This window comes from Thalassophryne amazonica, chromosome 6 (genome assembly GCF_902500255.1).
Source record: "Thalassophryne amazonica chromosome 6, fThaAma1.1, whole genome shotgun sequence".
Lineage (NCBI taxonomy): Eukaryota > Metazoa > Chordata > Actinopteri > Batrachoidiformes > Batrachoididae > Thalassophryne > Thalassophryne amazonica.
The window spans coordinates 78,825,169-78,847,104 of record NC_047108.1 but is presented as its reverse complement, the minus strand read 5'-3'; the positions used below and the strand labels follow the sequence as shown (position 1 = coordinate 78,847,104).

Sequence of the window (21,936 nt, the reverse complement as noted above, 5' to 3'; positions counted from 1 at the left end):
ACACGCAAAGTGAACAATGTATAAATAATTTAGAGGTGATTCAGCAGAAGGAGTGCTTTAGTTAAGGCACCAGACAGGCCATGAAGCAGCACAAGTAACGCACGACAACAGTGGTAAAAAATAAAATAAAAATCCACTGGACAGGCTGTGGAGCAGCACAGGCAACGCACGACAACAGAGCCAAAAAAAATAAAATAAAAATCCACTAGACAGGCTGTGGAGCAGCACAGGTAACGCACGACAACAGTGGTAAAAAATAAAATAAAAATCCACTGGACAGGCTGTGGAGCAGCGCAGGTAACGCACGACAACAGTGGTAAAAAATAAAATAAAAATCCACTGGACAGGCTGTGGAGCAGCACAGGTAACGCACGACAACAGTGCTAAAAAATAAAATAAAAATCCACTAGACAGGCTGTGGAGCAGCACAGGTAATGCACGACAATGGTGCTAAAAAATAAAATAAAAATCCACTAGACAGACAGGCTGTGGAGCAGCACAGGTAACGCACGACAACAGCGCTAAAAAATAAAATCAAAATCCACTGAACAGGCTGTGGAGCAGCACAGGTAATGCACGACAACAGTGCTAAAAAATAAAATAAAAATCCACTAGACAGGCTGTGGAGCAGCACAGGTAACGCACGACAACAGCGCCAAAAAAAATTAAATAAAAATCCACTGGACAGGCTGTGGAGCAGCACAGGTAACGCACGACAACAGTGGTAAAAAATAAAATAAAAATCCACTAGACAGGCTGTGGAGCAGCACAGGTAACGCACGACAACAGCGCCAAAAAAAATTAAATAAAAATCCACTGGACAGGCTGTGGAGCAGCACAGGTAACGCACGACAACAGCGCTAAAAAATAAAATCAAAATCCACTGAACAGGCTGTGGAGCAGCACAGGTAACGCACGACAACAGCGCTAAAAAATAAAATCAAAATCCACTGAACAGGCTGTGGAGCAGCACAGGTAACGCACGACAACAGCACCAAAAAAAATAAAATAAATAAAATAAAAATCCACTGGACAGGCTGTGGAGCAGCACAGGTAACGCACGACAACAGTGGTAAAAAATAAAATAAAAATCCACTGGACAGGCTGTGGAGCAGCACAGGTAACGCACGACAACAGTGGTAAAAAATAAAATAAACAATCCACTGGACAGGCTGTGGAGCAGCACAGGTAACGCACGACAACAGCGCCAAAAAAATAAAAATAAAAATCCACCAGACAGGCTGCAGAGCAGCACAGGTAACGCACGACAACAGTGCTAAAATAAAATAAAAAACCACTAGACAGGCTGTGGAGCAGCACAGGTAACGCACGACAACAGCGCCAAAAAAATAAAAATAAAAATCCACCAGACAGGCTGCAGAGCAGCACAGGTAACGCACGACAACGGTGCTAAAATAAAAAAAAAAAAAACACTAGACAGGCTGTGGAGCAGCATGACAACAGTGCTAAAAAAATAAAATAAAAATAAAAACAAAAGCGTTAGCAAGCTAGTTAGCTTGCCAACGTTGATGAAAGTTAGCTGATAAAAGTGCTCCGTCGCGATGTTTCGACCGTTAGAGGTCTTCTTTAGGCGTTGGAGCACGGTGAAAAAGTAAAAAAAAGTAAAAAAGTCTTGAAAAAGACTGTTAATTCAAAGAACTCAAACAGCTCAGTTCAAACAGCTAACAGATACAGCAGAACACCGCTGTGCTCCGGAACAGTGACCATAAAAAGTCGGTAGCCTTCAAACAAATGCAACTATTGGTAATTTTTTAAAAGTAGGTCAAGGTCACCGGCCTTTGAACCCATGCAAAGTACTCCTCCAATGCATGTAGCCACCAAATATGAAGTTTTTGCAAGCAATAGGTGTCGAGGCACATTGCAGCGAACAAATTTCAGGCGAAGGATTTGAGAATTGGTGACCTTGAAAAGTAGGTCAAGGCCACCAACCTTCTAACCCATGCGAAGTACTCCTCCAAGGCATGTACCCATCAAATATGAAGTTTCTGTGAACAATAGGTGCTGAGCTATGTTGCGGCAAAGGATCTGGCAGCTGTGACCACTGGTGACCTTGGGAAGTAGGTCAAGGTCACCGGCCTTCAAACCCATGCGAAGTACTCCTCCAAAGCATGTGCCCACCAAATATGAAGTTTCTGCGAGCAATAGGTGCCAAGCTATGTCGCGGCGAACAAATTGCGGCTGGACAGACGGAAAGACGGAAGGATGGATGGACGGACAACCCGGATGCTATATGCCCCGCCTTGCGGTGCGGGGCATGAAAAGAAAGACAAAAGTGTCAATGGTTTGGAGAAAATGCATGATGCATGAATGTTGACTACCTGTTCTGAGACCTCAATTGCAAATCTGCAAAGATTGATCAGAATCATTCAGAAAATGTTTATCACATTCCCTACAGCAGAGGTCTTCAACTCATTCCAGAAAAGGCAGAGAGGGTGCAGGTTTTCATTGCAACCATCCACTCTACCAGGTGTTTCACTGATTAACTGATTCCATGTGCTCAAAGTGATGTTAATCAGAGAAATCACCTAATGGGTTGGGTGGTTGCAAAGAAAACCTGCACCCTCTCGGGCCTTTCTGGAATGAGTTGAAGACCTCTGCCCTACAGGGAAAGACGTGACTTAGTTCTAAAACTAAGCCTATATATGAAGGACTATCATTCCCATTCATTTCAGCCCTCATTATCCACTCAGTAGAGTGTGTCGGCACAGTGGACACAGTAAAGTCCAATCCAAAGCTGTTTACACTGCAGTGTTTGCTCAAAACCAACGTACGTATATCAAGGAGTCCGCCACTAGAACTACAAAAATGTTTCAACAAATCAGTTCTCATTTATTCTGTGTAAATCAAAGGAGTTGTGTGTACAATACCTGAGGACAAATCCGTACAAACAGCTGAGTATTCATTGTTTTTTAATAAGTAAAATATAAATAACATTTAGAACAGGAGAGACTAAAACCAAAGACCAAGGAAAGCAACCCCATATGCTGAGATGTAAGACATAAGAGGCTGTAAATCATCTGAAAATTGCTAAGACAGCAGGCACTGACAAAATAAAAGCAAAGATGCTAAATAATGGTTGACAGGAAATGACTGATATCTATGTGCAGTCAAATCGGCTAAAGTGGTAAATGGCCCACACAATGGACTCATACCCTAATTACCACACTGCCAACAAATACTGTAAACATTTGCTAAAGTGTGGAAAATACTGTACTACAGTTATGTCTATAAGTATTTGGACAATGACAATTTTTGTAAATTTACCTCTACACTTGTGTAATGGCATTGAAATAAAACAAAGATGTGGTTGTCACGCAGATATTTAGTTTTAAATCAACCAATCATTTACAAATTACAGCCTTTTGTAGACAAAGTCACTTTCAATCACCCGTAATAAAATGGATAAATTAAAAGTACTGCAATTTTCCATTTGTTCTTGAATCAATCAAAGCAAATCAGCTCAGTCAGCTGTTGACTAGCTGAACACACCAGATCTCCTGTGATTAGTGGACCAGGACTGGGAAATAACTGCTATAGATGAGTCAGGGGATGGATACACAATCATTTTGTATACTGGACTTCAATTATCAGTTACGAGGTATATTAGAAAAGTATCCAACCTTATTATTTTTTTCAAAAACCATATGGATTTGATTCATATGTTTTTACGTCAGCCAAGCTTGAACCTTCGTACGCATGCGTGAGTTTTTCCATGCCTGTCGGTTGCGTCATTTGCCTGTGAGCACGCCTTGTGGGAGGAGTAGTCCAGCCCCCTCGTCGGATTTTCATTGTCTGGAAATGGCGGAATGATTTGGGCTTTTTTTTCCATCAGAATTTTTTCAGAAACTGTTAGAGACAAGCAGCTGGAAACCATTCGAAAAATTTATCTGGCTTTCGGTGAAAATTTTACGGGCTTCACAGAGAATAAGGAGTGTTACTACAGCTTTAAGGATGGCCCAAAATGGCGCACGGCGCGGTGCTCTCCGAGCCGCCATTGAGAGGCAGAAAACACCACATCATTTCTAAACGGATGGCTGTGTGGAGCTGGGACCGTCGTGTGCAATTTCTCTGGTTATCTCAAGAGCTGGACATCAGCCATTTTCTGGCAGATTTCACTTTTAACAAGAGATTTTGTCATGGAAAGCCGCGCAGAGGCTTCACGCGTCATGACCGATTCGCTGATCGAGCGAGACAAAGGAACACCTCCGTTTCGGAGTGTTAGAGGACAAGTTGGGACATGCCTATCTCGGCTTTCAATGCTTACCAGCCCAGTGAGTATAAGAGAAATTGTGGAGAGCTGGGCATGTCCCAACTTGTCCCCTGGCACTCCGAAACAGAGGTGTTCCTTTGTCTCGCTCGATCAGCAAATTTTTTGAATGGTTTCCAGCTGCCTGTCTCTAACAGTTTCTGAAAAAATTCTGATGGAAAAAAAAGCCCAAATCATTCCGCCATTTCCTGACGATGAAAATCCGACGAGGGGGCTGGACCACTCCTCCCACAAGGCATGCTCACAGGCGAATGACGCAACCGACAGGCGTGGAAAAACTCACGCATGTGCACGAAGGTTCAAGCTTGGCTGACGTAAAAACATATGAATCAAATCCATGTGGTTTTTGAAAAAAATAATAAGGTCGGATACTTTTCTAATAGACCTCGTATACAGAAATACAAACATAATGGTACTGTGTGGTAAATTTGTCTAGAGCAGGCAGAAAAAAAAGACTGAGACATAAGGGAGAACATGCAAACTCCACACAGAAAGGAATTGGGCATTGGTAGACTCAAACTCCAGACCTTCTTGCTGTGAGGCAAGAAGGTATCACCACTGTGCCAAAACTGACTGAGATCAATTGAGTGCCAGAGATATCAGAATCAACGTCAGAGAAAATAAACATTAGCAATTAATTTTGTTTTAATTTAATCACATTTTATTTATTAAGAAAATAAAAAACAAACAAACAGAAAAGCCAATCACAATCCCAGCATCATGTCCTTTTGGTGTCTGCCTTCATTGATGAATTCTATGCGTAGAAATGTCCTCAATTCTTGCTTCCACCCTGCACCTTTTAAAAACTGACTGGAACACTGTGGTGGAGCAGCATAGCAAAGAACTTTCTTAAAAAGAAAATGAGAAATTTTAGCTGGCTTGGCAGAAGGCATATGGGAGACTCTAATGTCATGTGATTTTTTTTTTTTTTTTATTAAAATGCTTCTCTGTTATAGTTCACCATGAAGCAAAAACAAAACTTGCATTTCTTTTGTGGCTTCTGCATAATCCGTTTTCATTTGCACAATTCATTTTCACTACCTGCAACAGCTAAGTTACACTTGGGTGTTCCCTTGTCTTTTTCCATTTTTCCATTTTCATTTGTAAAGCACTTTGAGCATCTGATGCAGATGGAAAAGCGCTATATACGAGGTCTGTGAGAAAAGTATCTGACCTTATTATTTTTTTAAAAAAACATATGGATTTGAATCACGTGTGATTACATCAGCCAAGCTTGAACCCTCGTGGGCATGCGAGAGTATTATCACGCCTGTCGGTGACGTCATTCACCTGTGAGCAGGCCTTGTGGAAGGAGTGGTCCAGCCCCCTCGTCGGAATTCCTTTGTCTGAGAAGTTGCTGAGAGACTGGCGCTGTGCTTGATCAAAATTTTTTCAAAAACTGTGAGGCACATCCGAGTGGACATCATTCGAGAAATTCAGCTGGTTTTTGGTGTAAATTTTAACGGCTGATGAGAGATTTTGGATTGTTTCTATCGCTGTAAGGACTTCCCACGGAGCGGGATGTCGCGCAGCGCTCCGAGGCGACGTCGTCATCCTGTTTCAAGCTGAAAACCTCCAAATTTAAGCCTCTGTTGACCCAGGACGTCGTGAGAGAACAGAGAACTTTCAGAAAAGGTCAGAATCAGCAGTTTATCCGGACATTCCACTGTTAAAGGAGATTTTTTTAATGAAAGACGTGCGGACGGATTGGAGCGTCGGTTCGCAGCGCCACAGGAAAAACACCTCCGTTGGAAGCCTTAAGGACAAGTTGGAACATGCCCTGCTGTTAAACAATTTCTCAGATACTCACTCAACTGAAAGCCACCAAAAGCTGCCTGGATTTTACAAATGGTTATCAACAAAGAGGTGTTTTTCCTGTGGCCGCAAGGGGAACTTGTAACGTGGCAGTGAAGCCAGCTGACTGCTGGTAAAATTAAAAAATAATGATAACTGGAGGATGAGTGTGCTGTCAGAGCACTATAAAAACTAGAGCACCGCGCTCGTACAGCGCAAACCTCCACCAACACTACTTTTCAATTCCACAAAATTTTACCTTGGAAAAAATTTTCAAGGTCAAAGTCCTGTTAGAAGTGGCTTTTAAACAAGATAAATTAGATGTGATCAAATGTCAAGAGTATGTATTTAGTTCATACACTTGGATTGAAGTTTTTTTGAGGTGTTGTAAGGTTTTCTCCCAACTTCTTTGGTTTATGAATTCTTTTTCAGATATTTTCACAGAACACTGGTTATCTCTGCCATCTCTGTCATTGCTTTTTGGCACTTGGTCTCCGACTGATAACCGAAAGATAGAGAAACAGGCATAAAATTGGAACCTCCATCCAATTTTGGTGGTGTTCGAGGAATGCCTCAAACCAACCTCGGAGTCCTCAGGGGTAGGAACATGCACACCAAGTTTCAGCTTCATTGGTTTAGTGGTTTCTGAGAAGAAGATGTTTAAAGTGACAACTGGAAAAGTGGGTGTAGTCACACTCCAGGGGTCATATCAAGGCCAAAATGGAAAATTTTGCAAATCCCATCAGATATGTTTTTTGGGCTTGCTGATTGCTGCCCATGTAGCAAATTTCAGCTCTGTTGCTGCATAAATGACTGACCAAAGGCTATATGGGATTTTGAAGATGGTCACCATGGCATGCATATATGAAATCGGATCAGAACACCTCGAACAAACTTTGGTGTCGTCATGCGGAGGAACATGCACACCAAGTTTCAGCTTCATTGGTCCAGCAGTTTTGGAGAAGAAGCTGTTTATACACGCTGCACAGACGACCAACAGCATAATCACGTTGGACCTACAGTCAAGGTGAGCTATAAAGGTGCAACTTGTACTCCAGTGCAACTTATACATGGGTTTTTCCTCTTCAAGAGGCATTTCTTAACAGGTGTAACTTGAAAACTGGAAAATACAGTACTTAGGTCAGATGAATGTGGGTATGTACGTTTGTTTGTAAGTATACATGTCTGTATGTCTGGATTTCCCCATGCAAGTCCAATTCCCAAATCCCACTCCAAACATCAAAGGCAGCATGAAATTCATGGAAGTCAGTCTAGCTCTAAGTTCAAGGAGAAAGGACTTAAGGTCAGAAATCAAGAGCAATCAAGAGCAATATTCAGTCAGCTCAAAGGCAAGTCATCAATCAAGATGAGTAAAAAGGATTAGATCAAGGATTAGTGAGCAGGATTAAAGGTCAACTATCAAGATCAAGTATTAGTGAGCAGTATTAAAGGTCAGCAACCAAGATCAAAACTCAGTCAGCAGGATTGCAGGTCAATTCTCAAAATAAAAGCTCACTGAGAATGGATTAAAGGTCAGCCTCAAGGTCGCAGGGCTGAATTTGAAGGAGCCTATTCAGCTGTGGCCAGTTATTTGTTATACGCTGGCTGCTTGCGAGTGGAAATCCATGATATTTTCATTTACTCTGCAGTGATGGAAACCTAATAAGAACTTCATACTTTGTAAAACACAAACCTTACAGGTAAAGTCCAACAGACCTATTATGTACAAATCTGGATTGTCATTGGCAAAGCAATCTCAAATGTCTGAGAATGTCACACCTGGGCAATGCCTAAATATACTGCTAGTGTGTGTGTGTGTGTGTGTGTGTGTGTGTGTGTGTGTGTGTGTGTGTGTGTGTGTGTGTGTGTGTGTGTGTGTGTGTGTGTGTGTGTGTGTGTGACATAGCTATGACAGTTTAGCTGTGTGGTGTGTTTCTCTGGTCATGATCCTGCACACAGGTGCCTCAGTAATGAGCATCTCAGCAATTCTCCCTACTGCATGTAGAAAAATCAACACAGAATGCATTACTTCACAAACATGCAGTTTTTTTCCCAGACAGTCAACTTTTCAGTCCAATTATGTACAATGCTTGATGTTACGTTTAATTTTTACACATTTTCAAGAAAGCCACGCAAGTTTCTTCGATTTTGCCAGAGTATGGCCATGAAGGCTTTACAGAGGAAGCGACATGGGGTTAATGATCTCAACAGGCTAGCTGCTGAGTGTGGACACGGGACTTTGAAGCTGTTAGCACAGCTAGCTGTTAGCAAAGTCTGTGCTTAAAGGCACAGTGACAGTGGCTGGACAAATGAAAGAATCAAAAGACGCAAAGATGATGATGGCAATCGGATGTTTAATGACCGTCATGTGGAACTTGTGGATTTTGAAATATCAAAGTTTAGGAAGCCATGTGAAGCAAGAAGCAGTGTTGGAAAGCAGAAGGTTATATTCTCCGCGATTGCTGTGTACACTTCAGCTGAAGTGAAATCAGCAGGATGTGATTGTGTTGCAAGGTATGTATTTATTATTTGTTACTTAGGATGTCCAGTTTGGTTTACACTTATTAGATGTATTTTAACACTGGCTGTGCCAGTCAGAGTGCAACCAGAAGAATAATCTGAAATTTTACTTAATTTAGGTGATCTCTGACCTCAAGCAAAACCCTGAAGTTCACGGTCACACGCTTAGCCCAGGTAATGGCTTATGGGCAACACCAATTACTGTGTCCGTGCCAAATTTGGAGGCAAAATTTGAAAAAACTGCAACCAGGAAAGTTGTTTAGTTGAATTTGATCTTGTGTTTGACCTTGCTGTGACCTTGACATTTGACCTTGATCCTTTTGTCTGCTGAAAGGTACCTTCCTAGGGTTGCTATATGTGAAGTTGCACAATTCTGTGATGTAAACTGTGTGCAGTGGCTTACATGAAACCCTTAAAAACCAAATGACATCATAACTTAAAACCTTTGCTATATTCTGGATCCTCTCATCAAGCCCTTTAATTTGGTGTATTATACGACGTTTTACTGTAATCTGAAGTTTGACCTATAGGTGACCTTTGACCTCAAGCGAAACCCTGAAGGTCAAGGTCAATCGCTTATCCCAGACCTATCACTATGTCCATGCCAAATTTGGAGGCAAAATTTCAATTATTGACAGTAAATTGCTTCAAAATAAGGAAATTAATAGTAATAATCCCCATACAGTGGTGTAGATGCGACTATACAGTATATGGAGTAGGCAGAATTCAAAAAGGCCAAGGACACACCCATGGTTCACCTGGCTGCAGCAAAGAGATGGCTACTTTCAAGAGATGGGAATGGACCAGTTGTTTGCCTGGAGGAACCAGGACTGTTCCTTGGTGTGGTGAAGGCAGTGGTATTTAGACCTAAATATCAACAGGAAGATGAACCTTTGGATCCTCAAACACACTATAGTCACATCAAAATTACTTTTCATCAATTATCAAAAAACTGATACTCATCCAAAGACATGCAGTAGGTCCACCTTATGCTGCAAATTAAAGATGACTCAGTTGAATGCAGTGGGTTTGACTTTACTATGCGTCAGCAGTCATCAGCTGTCTGGACTGCAACTAAACACAGTGGAAACTGATAATGAGTGCCTCATTTCAGGCTTCTCACTGAGAGCCCGCTGGTAATTGAGTAGGAGAAGCAGGCACGTGCAGTGGACTTAGAAGGACCATAGCTTCAAGGCAATCAGCTGTGAATGAGAGCAAATGAGAGAGTATAAAATAATCGCACATCTGACATACGTATATTTTGCTTCACCTTGAGCATCACTCCAATTACTTGTGCCCATGTTTGTTGTGATGATGTTATTTAGGACACACTTTTTTTTGACAGTGCAGCATTTGCATACATGACACATCAATGATGAAAGTGGCAAAACAAAGAACATGCTTGAAACACCAAAAGTGTTCTGTCAATTACCCTTCACAGTCACACTGACCACAACAAACTCCGCCTTGGCTGACAGGTGGCCAGGTAAATGCATTCTGTACAAGCTTGAAAGCTTAGGCACTCAATATTGCTTTCCACAAAACAGGCAGCCATCCAGATCTCTGCATGAACAGAGAGTAAAATACACAGCAACAAAAAAACAGCACAACCTGAGTGAGGATATAGTGGAGCTGAAAAGATTACTTCAGTGGCAGATTTTGGAAGGGAGATTGCAATGCAGTACTGACATAGTGACCTCAAACACAAAAACACAACCAGCAGGTATCAGCTCCACAAGCTGGCACATTCTTTTTAGCTTGTATGATCTGATTTTATTCTTTCATCACCACAAACATGATTTTTTCAGTAAATGACCAAATTCACAATTTCCAAATGTTAATTTTCAGCAAAAAAAAAAAAAAAAGATTAAACAAATGCTATTGATTGATTTAAAAAATATTAAAGCACAGCAGCGCATGAAAGAATGTAACAGATTTTTTTCAGATTAAGAAACACATTATATCGTAGGTTTATAGCTTAATGCCTGATTCCACAACCAACATTCATTCATTCACAATTTTTTTGCCGTGTATACAGGTCCGGGTCATGGGGGTAGCAGACCATGCAGATCACTCCACACTTCCCTATCCTCAGCCAAATCCTCTAACTCTTGCTGAGGGATCCAGCGTGTCCTGGGTCTTTTCCAGGGCCACCTCCTAGTTGGACATGCCTGGAAGACCTCTCTAGGGAGATGACCAGTGAGCATCCTCAACAGATGCCCAAACCACCTCAGCTGGCTCCTTTCAATGCAAAGAATCAGGGGCTCTACTACTCTGTCCCTGAGTGTAAGCCAGATAGCTGAAGGAGGAACCTCATTTCTGCCACTTGCAGCAACAACCTTGTTCTATCACTCATTACCCAAAGCACATGACCATAGGTGAGGATAGGAATGTAAATCGGATGGTAAATCCAAGAGCCTCATCTTATGGCAACCGTCTGGTACAGCGTCTGCAGGACCTCAGGTGAAGCCCCAATCCGTCTGTCGAGCTCACACTGCATCTTACCCTGACTTGTGAACAAGAATAGCTCTTGGACTCTGGTGAGGCGGTCGCATCTCATCCTCTGTCCTCACGCTTCCTCTATCTCTGCTCAACCTTCAAAGTCCCTACTCAACCGGGCTGTGAATTCTTCAAACTATATTGGATTAACCATGGAATTGATCAGATGGTCTCTGAAACCTATTGACACCATTTCTCAACAAGGAAATCAGGGCTGGGGGACCCTGCGTGCCCAGATGGAACCTACTCTGCGGGCTATGTTCTCAATGCCTGGGAGAAATGGCGTGTTGCATGCTTGGACCACTCTCTGTTTAGTACGTTGAACATTTATTTATATTTGGTTTTATCATAGGAGGTCTGGCACTTATTGGTTTATGTGCTGCACTGACATACTGGAGAACTGGCAAGACGGCTGCTACCAGAACCACGACCCCTCACCTATCTGTCATGATTAATGAGTTGGGCAAGGCAATACATTCTCAGACTGCGTTAACACTTGAACTCAGATGCAAGTTGGATAACATCTCAGAGCAAATGTACGCCTTGCAAAGGAAGATGTCGGAGACCAGGGAATACTCATACATTGGATTGTGGTGGTTAGAGAAGCTGCAAATGTGCTTTCTCTGCTCAACCCTAAACATGGCAGGCTTACCAGCCTCCGAAGGTCAAAAGGCCCCGCTGTTTTCCTCCAAAAGAATTTCTACGGCCTTAGTGAACCATTCGGCTGCCCTCTTATCTTCTGCCCTCCCCAACAGTCAGACGTTGTCAAGGCAACTCCAGACATTATGCACACACTGCCAGAAACTGATACAAACTCATTTGACTGATACAAACTCATCTCATCTGCACTCATGATGCACGCCCATCCACCCCCCACCCCACCTCCACCCTGCCGCTCCCCCGAGCTCACGGCTGCGCGGGACACTGCTACATCCCCCACATTCATATTGCCTCAATTCGGATGACGGGCTGTCTTAAAGTACAGCGTACATAAACAATCAAATGTATATGTATTGGTGTTCTAATTTTGATGTGTGCCATTATTATGTTCAACTTGTAATAATTATGGATTTATTGTATTTTTGTCTGAGGTGATTGCGTGGGAAGAAATTTTGTTGCACTTGTTTAATGACAATAAATTTATCTATCTATCTATCTATCTATCTAAGAGCACAAGCTACTTGAACTCCTCCACTTGGGGCAATAACTCTTGCCTGATCCAGAGGGCACAACCCACCCTTTTTTGACCCGAGTACCATGGTATCAGATTTGGAAGTGCTGATCCTCATCCCATTTGCTTCACACGTGGCCTCAAAACCTGCCCAGTGCACATCACTGGTCACTGTCTGATGAAGCCAACAGAACCACATCATCCACAAAAAGCAAAGATGTAATTCTGAGGTCACCAAAGTCCCTCTCTCTGGTCCCTGACTACACCTTGAAATCCCATGCATGGAAATCATGAACACAACTGATGACAAGGGGCAGCCATGGTGGTGTCTAACATCCACTGGGAACAAGTCTGATGTGATGCAGAGAATGTGGACACAACACCTACTTTGGTCGTACAGAGACTGGATTGTGCAGTGCAGCAGCCCTAGTAACCCATTTGAAGGATTACGTGAAAACTACTTCAGGGATTCTCACCAAATTTTCAACACAGATACATATTACGCCAGGGAAAACTCAAATAAATCTTGGAGGTGATACGGATGCGGATCCAAATCCACATTCTGGATCAAGATTCACTTCATATGGTTTTTGAAGGATTACATCAAAATTACTTCACGGATCCTCACCAAATTTGCACAATAGATACTTATTAGGCACAGAAAACTCCACTGACGTTTGGAGGTGATCCAGAGCCACATCCAGATTCTGGATCAAGATTCACTTTATACAGACTTTGAAAGATTACTTCAAAACTACTTCACAAATTCTCACCAAATTTGCACCACAGATAGATATTAGGGCATGGAAGACAGTGATGGTTCTATACTGAATTACTCTCTGGGAAAGACCCCCTCTGAGCGCCCCCCCCCCCCCCCCCGAAAAACCCCACAAAATTTTGCACAAACAGCCATTTTTTTAAATTATTTTATTATTAATATTTTGGAAGTGCCCCTGAAATTGTAATTGAAATTGACATCATTACTCTAAGACAAAACATTAATGAATTGTAAATTTGAATAAACACGCCCTTACATGCTAAATGTCTGTCATTAGACACTTTATTAATCTGTCTTTCAGGGAGGAACAATTAGCTCTTTTATTAAGGTGCATATTTGACTCAACATTTAGCTAAATACTGAACTTGATGTTTGTAAATATTAGGCTAAATGTCTAAATATTTAGCATTAACTAATCTGCTAAAGTTTTAGGTATGACAGAAATTTGATAATATATTATTTGCCTTTTTTTCTAAACTAAATTGTTATGACAACCCCAATTCCAATGAAGTTGGGATATTGTGTGAAATGTAAATAACAGAATCCAATGATTTGGAAATCCTCTTCAACCTATATTCAATTGAATACACCACAAAGACAAGATATTTAATGTTCAAACTGATAAACTTTACTGTTTTTGTGTAAATATTTGCTCATTTTGAAATGGATGCCTGCAACACATTTCAAAAAAGTTGGGACGGGGCAACAAAAGACTGGGAAAGTTGATGAATGCTCAAAGAACACCTGTTTGGAAACAGGTGAGTGTCATGATTGGGTATAAAAGGAGTATCTCCAAAAGGCTCAGCCGTTCACAAGCAAAGAGGGGGCGAGGATCACCACTTTGTGACAACTGTGTGAAAAAATAGTTTAAGAACAATGTTTCTCAATGTTCATTTGCAAGGAATTTAGGGATTCCATCATCTACAGTCCATAATATAATCAGAAAATTCAGAGAATCTGGAGAACTTTCTACACGTAAGCAGCAAAGCTGAAAACTAACACTGAACGCCTGTGACCTTTGATCCCTCAGGCGGCACTGCATTAAAAACCGACATCGTTGTGGAAAGGATCTTACTGCGTTGGCTCAGGAACACTTCAGAAAACCATTGTCAGTTAACACAGTTCGTCGCTACATCTACAAGTGCAAGTTAAACTCTACCATGCAAAACAAAAGCCATACATCAATAACATCCAGAAACGGCATCGCCTTCTCTGGGTCCGAGCTCATTTGAAATGGACAGACGCAAAGTGAAAAAGTGTGCTGTGGTCTGATGAGTCCACATTTCAAATTGTTTTTGGAAATCATGGACGTCGTGTCCTCCGGACAAAAGAGGGATAAGACCATCCAGATTGTTACCAGTGCAAAGTTCAAAAGCCAGCATCTGTGATGTCCTCTCCAGTGACATTCAAACCCGTTCTTCCACCTTGTCTGTCTACTTTCAAAGGCTGCCTGCCTCATTTGCTGGATGATCCGCAGACCACACGGGAGGAGAGCTCCTGTCCTCGGGTTTCATGCCGCACACTGAGAGGATTTGGCTGTACCCAGCTCAGGATGTAGCCGAATCCTCTCAGTGTGCGGCAAGCCATTTCACACAATTCAGAAATGTGCAGGAACTATAAGCCTGAATTTATAATATCATGAATGAGATGTGCGTTATTTGGAAGAAGGTCAAGGTTTAACTGACTTCAGCCCACTAACCCCCCGCCTCTTCCCTTCCATTACGAAGAGGTGAACTGTCCCCCGCACTCCCCTCCCCTTTCTTTCACCAACTCATTCCTCCTGTGCACACTCAGCAAGCACCTCCTGTAGCTGCCGGCAGGAGGCGCCAATTTTACACACAGTGACAAGAAAACCATTTTGTGGTGGAGATGATTTTTTTTTTAAGTGCTCAAGCCCACGGTGCCGCCCTCCTATAATGCCGGCCCGTCGCCCGTATTAAAAACCACCACTGTTGGAAGACTCCCCTGAATTTTGGAGGTGATCCAGAAATGGATTGGCGGAGGTCAGAAATCTCTGATTGCTCTTGTTTATTAATGTATAGATGAGTGGCAAATTAAAGAACAGCAACCTAACATTAACTGTTTTAGTAAAGTTTTGATTGATTCCACAAGTCTCTGGAACTTTACTGAAAGGACGGATCACCATTCTTCGAAAATATATTTGCTCATTTCGTGCTCTGATGATGGTGGTGTACAGTGTTCTGTAATGTTACTCCAACATCCCCAGTAGGCGTTCAAATGAGTTCAGATCTGGTGACTGTGAAGGATAGAGGATATGATTCACATAACTTTCATACACATCAAACCACTTAGTGACCGCTCAGGCCCGGTGGACGGGGCAATTGTTGTTTTCTTCACTCACATATTTTGGATTTTCCTTCAATTTGTCACCTGTCTGTATCTTTCCTACTCTGTTTGTGTGATTAAACTGTCCTTCAGTCCATCTGCTGTGTGCAATACATACTGCGTACACCTTGTAAGTGCTGGTGGTGCAAGAAAGAAATTTCCCTTGAGAGAAAAACCAAGTATATTCTTATCTTAAAAACCCATGAGATAAAGAAAGCTGGAATCACAACTTAGTTAAAGTTTTGGGATTGTGTCATTTAAAACAGCTGATGATAGCATTTTAAAATTTTCTACCCAGAGCATTCAGCAGTCACTGACCCCATTAACTGTTAATTATGTCACACTGTTCAGTTATTAATCAGTTATTCATTCAGATTTAAAGATACATTTTAGATTTGTGATATACTCTTGTACACAGAGGTGAAAGATCACCACTCAACTACCCAGATGATTATGTCTTCAGTCCTGTGTGATATGGACAAAAAAAAAATCTCAAGCTTTTTTGTGACTTACAACAACAAAATTTCAAAGTTTTTTTTCTAAAATGTGTTTGTATATGTCTTAGTAGTAGTAGGCAGTAGGTCTTAGTAGTAGTAGGTTGCTTACTAATGACATTAATGGATGCAATGTTTAGGGAAACGGCTCTTAATTATTTCCTTAAAACTTGAGCATCAAAGTAAAAACAATAGATAAACAATCGCAATTGTATTACTTTGATCATATAAAGTTTGTTGATTATGTTGTGCAGGCACCTTCTCTGATTTAGGGTTTTATTGGGTAGTTGAGCTTTTCATATTCCTTCCTGTGGTTACTACACAGGCGGTGAACAAAGTTAATTGCTGAGCTACTGGTAATGGCAACAAGTGTCAGACAGATTTTGCATGTTGCTGTCTTTTGAGCAACATCTATCTTTTCAGATTTAAACCACCTCCACAAGTGAGGTTGCAGTGAATCATATTACAAAAGGATGGTATGGGTTAATAGCCCCTCAGTGCCTGAAGTAAAGGGCCATTTTCTCCATATGATGGCATATATAATATATAGACAATAATGGGCCTCTATGAAGCTGAAAAAATAAATAATTCAAGATTTGTAATGCTTTTTTTTAGTTTTTAAGATGCATGGGTGTTACATGTGGTTGTTTAATAGGGCAGTCCTTTAAAAATCAAATCACACATTTCTTTCTATACAGAATCACTTATTATGTCTTAAGCTGTGTCAGGCCTGATTCTGAAATCTTGTTTACAGCAGGAATATGTCTGTAAAAACTGTGGGACCTTGGAAATGTATAATATCAAACCTCAAACACATGAAAATGTAAAAGGAAGATTAAAACTGGTTCTCCATAATATGACCCTTTTAATATGTTTCCCTGCAAATTTACATTCTAACAAATATTTGATTGTTTAACAATTCATTAGGCATCAGTGAGCTTCCATGAGCTTCAACTAACAAGCTCTTTGAACTGTGGAGTTTTGCTCTGAAACAGCAAACAAGAAACACTTTTAGACTTATTTTTAACATCCAGATCCATCTCTGATCAGCTGTGGTGATCCCAAGTGAAAAAAGGGAGAAGCCACAGGGACTTATTATTTCAGTCACACTTAAATATTGTCTCCACATGAAAATGGCTTGAAACTAATGTGTGACCTCGAGGAAAAAGTGTTTGACAGCTCCTGCGTGTTGCATGCAGGAGAGGAGAAGAAAAAAAATTTTTTTCAATGCATTATTTTAATAATTAATGTGTCAATGATGCGGACCGCACAAAAATATAAATCACTGGAATGATCCAAATCTAGTGATTAAAGCCCCTTTCACACCAGGCCAACGTAGAGTTGCGTAATAAAGGATATTAACTGAGCAAGCGAGGTTAATAATTTGTTTATTACATAGGTGTTGTTAAGGATGGGTATTGATAAGATTTTATCAATATCAATGCCATTATCGATTCTGGTTATCGATCCGATTCCTTAGCGATTCCCTTAGCGATACCTCTTGTGAATTTTCTGTGTACTAAAAGTAGGTTTTACAGGTTTTCTAAGTATTTTAGTGAGTCTTAAAGTAAATAAATATGAATTGGTCACTGGATCCTTGATCTTTGGACATAAATAAAAATAAACAAAATCTGTAGGTTTGTCAAAAGCATTTCCTTTCAGACATTTTGGCATGAATGTTTCTCCATACCTCTGAGCTGAACTCAGTAGGCTGCTGCACATCAGCGCAGGACGTCTTATTTTGGGAGGAAAAAAACATTTTGATCGATTGCAGTTTGTATTACAACATTTGGAAAGAGGTGTCATTTGATTTAAACAGTGTTTCGCTTTGAAGTTTTTAATTCCGACTGGACTCTATTGTTCTAACTTGACTCGGCAGAGAGCCGCGCAGCATCTGGAGCTGTGTGAACAGAACGGAGGACGATTCTCGTTTCTTTCTTGCAACAAGACAGGAGTCCCAGTTAGTGACTTTAATCCACACAAAAGTGACTCACGATTGACATATTAAGGGATGAAAAACAAACCACACCACCTGCACAAAAATGTTTTAATTCTAGAAGCTCTGAAATGCAATCTGGGACTATTCCAGACTATAAACTGTAGTGAGTGCAGCATCCATTTAAGTGAGAAAAAAAAAAAACAACTTTCCTTATTCAAATTCATTCCAGTAGTATTCTGTTCTTACTAGGATGCAGCAGTTTTCTAGCTTGGCAGATAGTTCTGGAGGAAATCAATGAAGAAATTAACAAATTGAAAATATGGTTTGACCGAAACAAATTGTCATTAAACTTAAATAAAACAGGGATGAAGTGGAGGTGTAAGAGTCACTAGGTGTTCACACGAAATTATTTATTTCTATATTCATTCATTTATTTATTTATTTATGTTCATTGTTAGTTGGTTTTATAGTTTCTGTTGTGTTTTTAATCAGGTTCTTTTTGTCTCTTTCTCTAAAACTGTATTGTAGAATTATTAGTTATTATTACTATTATTGTTGTTGTTGCTATTATTATTATTATTATTATTATTATTAATGTATAAACAAAAATAAATTTCAAAATATTACAATTTGTAATACATTTGATTCTTTTATGACAACAGGCCATTATTATACAGAAAACAAATGCACACAATTGTGCTGACAGCTAACTTTAACATTGAAAATCCCATACACATGCTAACACGTTAGCATCGGTCCTGTTTTTAAGTTATAAAATACATCAATTGTTTCAGAAGACCATAACAGGTCAATTTCACATAAAAAAGGTAAATATAACTCACAGACATATGCTCTGTAGGGTTTTAGCGTGGGAAAATTAAGATAAAGCGAAATAAAACAAATAATCAACGAAGCAGTAGGTCGAAGCACTGCTTCGATCTGTGAATCACTGCTCGATTGGTTCAAGGTTCAAAGCAAAGCCGCACTGCAGAAAAGTTGATTACAGATGCGGTACAGGGTCTGTAATCAATGTAGAGAAATGACATCTTCCTGACAAACACCCCAAAAACAACGGCCACTCTGAAGGACCGATAAGGGAATTGTTAAGGTTATTGATGTCGGTGGATCGAATCATTTCTTAATGATACCTGAAAGGAACCAGTTCTCGATACCCATCCCTAGGTGTTATATATATAAACATGCAAACTTACAGTATCGCCTGAATATGCTGCTGATGGTGTTGGGCTCATTCGCTTTCTTCACCTCCATGAAGAACTTGCTAACAGATGGTCCTGGTCAGTAGCTGGTTTCAATTTGTGTGTTTTATCCAATGCTGTTTTGATATTTATGGCGTACATTCATGTCTGACTTCGTTTTTCTAATCGTGTTTTTAGCTTCCTTGTTTGTAACAAAAATACGCGTTGTAGGCCGACTGTCATGGAAACCGGTCCGGATATGGGAAAATATCTGACCGGTAATCAGCCAAGCATCGTGCATGTAGCGTCACAGCCATATAATGCTGCATACCGACTACGCCGAGCTAATTCAGCCCTACGCCGAGTTTATGGAGCCCTACATGTCAACAAGCTGAGGGACGCAAAGGCAGGGCTCGCAAAATTTCAAAATCCCTAGTAGCCCTTCGGGCAGGCACTCTTCAGGTTTTGGTAGCCCGAAATGAAATGAACTGGCCCATTTTTGTTTTTAATGTTTTAATGCAAGTGATAACACATTTAACCTAATTAACATTTTTGGAATGTTTATTAACACAGAACAAGAACAAGAAAATGGATTATTCTGGCAAATTAGAAAATGCCAGTTGTTGAAGGAACAGTCTCATCTTCAGACATTTCCTCTTGTGCCACAGTCTCCTCTTCTCTGCTCAGTTTTTCCTGTTTTGTGTACAATATGTCTTGTGCCCTTTGTGCTCAACATCCAGAAATGCTGTCTCAGGACAAAAGGATTCCACTGATTTCCCATTTATGGAGATGTGCATAAGGTCATTCAGTGTTTCAGCCTGGAGACTTGTGCGGTATACTGTTTTCACACGGTTCATGCAAGAAAATCCTCTCTCAAAAAATGGCTGTTGATGGACTTAGTGTCAGCATTAACTTCACTAGCAACAACACATGGGACAGGTTTTCAGGATTCGCAGATAAGAGATCTTTGTACAAGGTGTCTAGTTTGCTACCACGGTGTGCTGAAAGCCACATTTTTAGATCCATCCATTCTTCTGGAAGTTTGCCTTTTTCCTCCTCATTTAGCAAAGTGTCAAAATGTTTGACAAGACAGTCCACCTCTTCATCCCCAAAAGTTGACAGCTCGTCTTGAGCTGGGAAGAGTAGAAGGGTCAAAAACTTGGAAGCAAGACAAGGGTCTTTGAGAAAGATTTTTAAATCTGTTGTCCATGTACTTAACTGTGTTGTCAATAATCTTCAGGAACAGTGTACTAATGGCACTTTTTAAATCTGTTGTCCATGTACTTAACTGTGTTGTCAATAATCTTCAGGAACAGTGTACTAATGGCACTTGTGTCCTTGTCTTCACATCGCCCCCAACAGGTCGCTGGCTTTTTGTGAGTTTTGTTCCACTGTAAGAAATACTCTCATCATCATTTACTGTGAGTTTGGTGTCCAGGAATTTTTGAAATTCACCTGTCTTGGTTTTAAGGCTGATTAGGCGTGATGTTGTGCTCTCGACTAACTGATTTGTTCCCATAATGCTCAGTTTGTCATGCTGCATTTCAGTGCTGCATTTGGAAAGGATTGTGCTGTAATCTAACATAAAATGCAGAAATCTAACAAATCTCTCACTTTTCATCTCCTGCACAATCCCCTTTGCTTTTGCAGCATCTTCTTCTGGTGTAACACCACTTCCTCCTGACATGTTTTCCAAATGGGTAACTGTTTGAGTGTAGTTTTTTCCACAGCCGTTAGACATCTCAGCCTGCTTGGCAGCCACCGGGTGCTTTTTAGGCCACTAAAATGTGCCAGTTTTTCATTGAGTATTTCACTTATTTCAGTCAGTTCCCTTCTCTTTTTTGGCGAATAATAATACATCTTAAAGATGCTTTTGAGTGTGTCTTCAAATTCTGCTAGGTACTCGCAATCTTTAATGCTGCCCAGCACTGCCAGCTCTAATTTATGTGCAACACAATGTATAGTAATGACATGAGGTGCCCTTTCTTTGAGCTGCCCAGCTACTCCAGTTTTTTCTCCAATCATTACAGCAGCACCATCAAAATTGGCACAGACCACTTTTTTTTTTCCCAAATGTCTGCACTGATGCCTACATGGTCCACAGCTTCATCAATGGCTTCTAGAACCCCTGCAGCATTTGAGCTTCTGACTGTGGCATTTCATTGTAGGTAGATATGTCACCATTTCCCTTTACATATCTAACATGAACCAGCTGCTGTTCAATAACCCCAGCATCTGTGCTCCCATCTGCGAGCACAGTCAAAAACCTGCTGTCTTTGATATCTTTTGAATCTGGTCTCTAGAGGTTTCTGCTATAGCCCTAATACGTAAAATCTCTGCAGGCATGGTCACCGTGGTAAGTAGAACCTACATCTATGCCATTTGCTTTTTGAAGTTTGCAAAGACTGCCAAATTTTTCCATTGGCAATTCACTTTTTGCAACATAAAATGCTGTTCTAAAAAGTCTAGTCATTATATCCTGCTGTGCTTTGTTCATGTGTTGTATGGTTTTTGCAATTGGTGTCTCTTCTGGGAATAAAGCTGCAGACTGGGCACTAATGCACTTCTTATGTATGTGAGTTGTCATGGGTTCTGATGGGGTCTTTCCTTAAATTACTAGTACCAAGTACAAAATCATTGTTGGAGTCAGAAATTGTAGGGAACTGACGACACACTTGACAGAACATTGTTTTGTTCACCTTATCATATTCCAGCCAAGGGAATTCCTTAGTCCATGAAACCACAAATGTGCTCTTTCTTTTTGCTTCATAGTCTGATTTTTCAGAACTCTTTTTTGGGCTGGCTTGTCGCTCTGTTCCTGTGGAGGCTGGCTGCTCTGACGCTGAACTGGCCTGGTCCTGTGTGGTTGCCTGCTCATCTGTGCTGGACTGTCCCTCTTTCTCTGCCCCCT

At 40.9% G+C, this 21,936-nt stretch overlaps 1 protein-coding gene across 2 annotated transcripts in view; it reads right to left on the bottom strand.

Moving 5' to 3' along the window:
- The window catches only part of kcnd3 (potassium voltage-gated channel, Shal-related subfamily, member 3), a 486,339-nt gene that overhangs the window by 411,989 nt on the left and 52,414 nt on the right, over positions 1 to 21,936 (bottom strand). The gene's annotated exons all lie outside the window — the stretch shown is intronic.